Consider the following 4,275-nt stretch of genomic DNA (forward strand, 5'->3'; position numbering starts at 1 on the left):
TTATAAAGACAATCTATCCAGGAATTACCATCCTCCCAGTTCTCACAGGGAGGAGCCACGGGCTTAGTAAGCAGGATACAACTGGGAAAAGGAAATTTAAAGCAGTTTCCTGTGGCCCCAAGGTCCAGTCACAGTGCCATCTCTTCAAGAATAGTGCTACATAACCATTTAAGGCTTAGATGATCATTTATGGGAAAGTACAGAGGACATAATTACTCTAGAGAGTTCTCTAGAGAAGTCCAGTTTCTCCTCTGACAGGGAGAGGTTACAGAGTGGTCTAATGGACAGCATGTTCACTGGGGGCCTGGGGTTCGGGAAACCTGAGGTACAGACCAATTAGCCCCACCAGTGGATTGGTCAGTTATCTGACCTCGGAATGTTCAAAACACAGTACATCCCCCTCCCTCAAACCTGCCCCTCCTACGTTCCTGGTTCGCTGACCCTATCCATTTTGCCATCTTCTCGGGGTTCTCTGGTTCCTTCTTCACCTGAACTCCACCCACCTCCTTTACTCTGGCTTTGCCTACTAGCCAGGATTTTACTCAGGTAGCACCTCCTGCCTGCCCTTGACTCTCCACCACGGCCTCACCTGGGCTCTTGCAATATTCACTCAGCAAATACTCACTGTGAGCCTGCCAAGGGCCAGGCCCTGTTTGGCTCTGGGCATAGAAAGGAGAGCACAACAGTGTCTGCCCTTACGGGGCTTAGGTTCTAGTGGAGAAAACAGAGCAAAAACAAGAAAACAGACAAACCAGTTATGAATTCTGTCCATATTTTAAAGGAAACAAAACGGGGCTAAGACAAAGAATAACAAAGGAAGCTCATGACTCATTGGTCTGGTCTCTTCGAGCCACCCCCCACATAGCTCTCCTACTTGTGCTTTCCTGGTGTCTCACAGGGCTTCCTCAATTAGAATACCTCCCCTCTCTCCACCCCTACCTGGCAATTCAAATGCCACATCCTCAAGAAACCTTTTCTGATCCTTCCTACTCAGCAATTCTCTTCCTCACACCATTCACTTCACTCTACATAGTTATCTGCATATATGTATACTGCCCACAAGACTGTTAAGTTCCTGGAGGGGTCGTTTTTCAACACCTTTGTCTCTTCCCTATACCTTAAACCAGTTGAAATTTAAAAAGCGAATAAAAAAATTGTTTCCCCCAGTGTGGCTAATGCCACTACTAGCCCTAACTATTTCATAGAGTTATTATAAAGATGAAATAAAATTCAAGATGTGAAAGTGCTTTGAAAAAGAAAAAAAGGTCAGTACACACAGAAATTGCTTTGTAATCATTATAGCAAGCACCACTCTGGGAACCTGCCCACACAGGATGGCTAAGAATGGAGCTGGCTTTTCCAACCCTTGGTATAAGGGAAACACAAAGGCTGCTCATCTATGTAAAGAGCACAACTTTTGAGGCTGTCACTTTGATGTTTTGTTGTCTCCCTTTCTCCATTATCTACTTATGATCACAAGATAAAAACAAGTACACCAGAAGCTTGGACTTTGGCACTGGGCTGTTCTGCAGAACTGAGTGGCTGAAAGCCAGAAGGCCTGGGTTTGAATTCTAACTGCTGCTTCCTTGCTTATTCCAGCGAATGACTGAACCTCTCTGCTTCAATTTCCTCAGGGGGTTGTAAGGATTTAATGATTAAATACATTACACGTAAAACAACACTGAAAACAATGCCTGGTACAAAGCAATCCATCAATCATTATCAAAGTTACAGTAGTCCAGTGTGCTTCCTGGTACAAGGCACCAGAGGTTCCTGGTTGCTAATCTTGATTGCTGGTAGTGTGTGGGTAGGAACAAAGGATATACCACGGAGGGGATTTAGGGGTGGGAAGAGTTGGTGCAATGGGCAGAATGGCACAGAAGTGTGGGAAGAGTCTCAAGAGTGTGACCAAACATTGAGGCCAGGCACAGAAAGTTTGGGGCTGTAAGTTTAGGGTCGTCATTCAAGTGAAAGTGACTATCCAGAGACTGAGATAAACTGAAAAATGAAACAGAGCAAGGCCTCCTCTGGTTATGTTTGGCTTTTGTCTTTTTAGCTTATGAAGAGGTTCAGAGCATGGTTCTTGGGTGACGTGGTGCGCTGGCCTTCAGCACTGCTGCCAGGGGTGGGCCTGTCACTGATTCCTACACAACCAGTGAGACAACAGTGAACTGACCAGTCTCGTCCCCCACCTTCAGGGAAAGGCGGAACCATCCCTTTTCCCATCCCCAACGGCCTCACTCCACAAAAACAATCCCTTCCGCCCCCCCCCCCCCCCTAGGAAACAGACCAGGACACAATTAAGCAGTGCTAAACGGCTGAGTTAGTCAAAAGTGGCCTGAAGGTAAAAGCTGCTCGTGCTATTCCCCAAAGAGATGTATCCCAACAAAGGGAATGTATCGCAACAAAGGGAAATGCTGCATGGGGCATTGGCTGAGGTAGAGAAAAGGAGACTAAACCAGGCTTTTTCCTCAAAGGGCTTTCGGTGCAAAGCCATCAAAGCAAGTTGCAGATATTTCTCCTTGGAAACTCAAAAGAAGGCTGTGACTGTCAGCTTAGATGGGTGGCCCAGGGGTCCCTTAGATGCCCGGAATAAGCCAGAGGCTTCCCGTCAAGAATTCAGGACTGTGCTCTTCGATACAGACGACATTGTAGAAATAGAGCTGGAGTGTGTCCAAACTCTCTCCATGTCCTTTGAGTCATTTGGAAATGGTTAACTAATGGGTTGAACACCTGGGCTGATTACTCCTGAAGGGGATTTCCACACTCTATATTGTACAATCATCTCTTCCCTTCCCAAAGCAATTCAGTTCCACCCTCTCTGGTGTGCCCTCAAGATTCCAAAATTTCTAACGCTGATTCTAGGCTTCCTAAGTTAGAGCAATAACTGCTGCTGACACAGAGAAACAAGGAGCCAAGCAACTTTGTGCTTTTTAAAGTTTGTTTTGAATTACGAGGAACAGATGTCCAATGTTTCAAAAAGCCACACATTTGTGGATTTGGCTGACAAACCCCCTAAGCTGCACTTCGTTTCTGTTCCCATAGAGTCGGCCACTTACAACTGACTCAGTCTCTCTTGGCCACAGTTTGGACCAGTATCCCAACTACAGAATTAGAATCACAGATCTCAAATGAATCCAGGGCATCTGGGTGGAGAGCGGGGGCCATCTAAAAGTTTTGTTTTTTCCTTTTAATTTAGTAGTATCAACACCCACAGAGCAAACTGCAAGGCTAGTAGGTCAAAGAGAATGAACAGTTGGCACCTGCCTATCTCAGCACCATGCCATTCTAAAGGCAATGAGTAAGCAGGTGTCCAGAACAGGTTTTCCTTATAATCCCTCTTAGGAGTACTGGTGATATATGCAAATACACGTTATTTGCTGCAATTCAAGGCCTCACCCCCAAGGCAAACGCATTACCTCAGGTGAACTCTTGGCCTTGCAGGGAAGGGAGGGACAGGAACTCAAGCCCCTGACTACCAGACATAAATGACTCAATTGCTTCTAGAATTTTAAAGTACATTATGTGCTTTCTTTTCTTGTTGTCTTTGAGAATAAAGGAACAAAACACTTCAGATGCCTGTTTGGTGCAGCATTTCATTTACCATGTTTTGTGAAAGCCGGAGTTTTGATCAATATTAGAAATGGAATGTTACTTAGCTTTCAAAAATAGCTATTAAACTCCAGCTTAGGCTGTTTTAACTTTTTGTGAATACATTAATAACTAATTACTTAGGGATAAAATAAACCAATTTTGTTTTTCTAATAGGAATGAGACTTTGAGGCCTATTGAGTAATAGCTTACATGCTACCAAATTTTTTTTTTTTTAAACTGTTTAAAACCTATTTACACCCAGCAAATCTCACTGGATAATCTAGATGGGAAGTTTCTAACAAGGAATTAAAAGTTGATAGTAAAATAACTGGAAAGTAGGCGGGGATTATTAACTGTCTTTATAATTAAGTAGGAAGTGTCAACATTTTAAGGTGGGAAGGTTAGAAAAATTATTTTCAATTATTTCAGTTTATTTTGTGTATCTGTGCTTTGTACTTTAGGCTAGCTGGAAACTTATTTTCTTATTTTAAAAGGCTTTGGTCTTATGTATGAAGTCATTAGTTCATTAATTTCTGCTTTTCTCTTTAATTTGTACCTTGGATTTAATTTCTTTAAACAGAGTATATCTACTCCAAAACAAAGGTGAATGTGCTGAGAACATTAAAATCATTTGTTTTGGGAGTAAATACAATGTTGTGAAATTCTTGCATGGGTACCAAA

This window comes from Rhinolophus sinicus, linkage group LG15 (assembly GCF_036562045.2).
Source record: "Rhinolophus sinicus isolate RSC01 linkage group LG15, ASM3656204v1, whole genome shotgun sequence".
Classification (NCBI taxonomy): domain Eukaryota; kingdom Metazoa; phylum Chordata; class Mammalia; order Chiroptera; family Rhinolophidae; genus Rhinolophus; species Rhinolophus sinicus.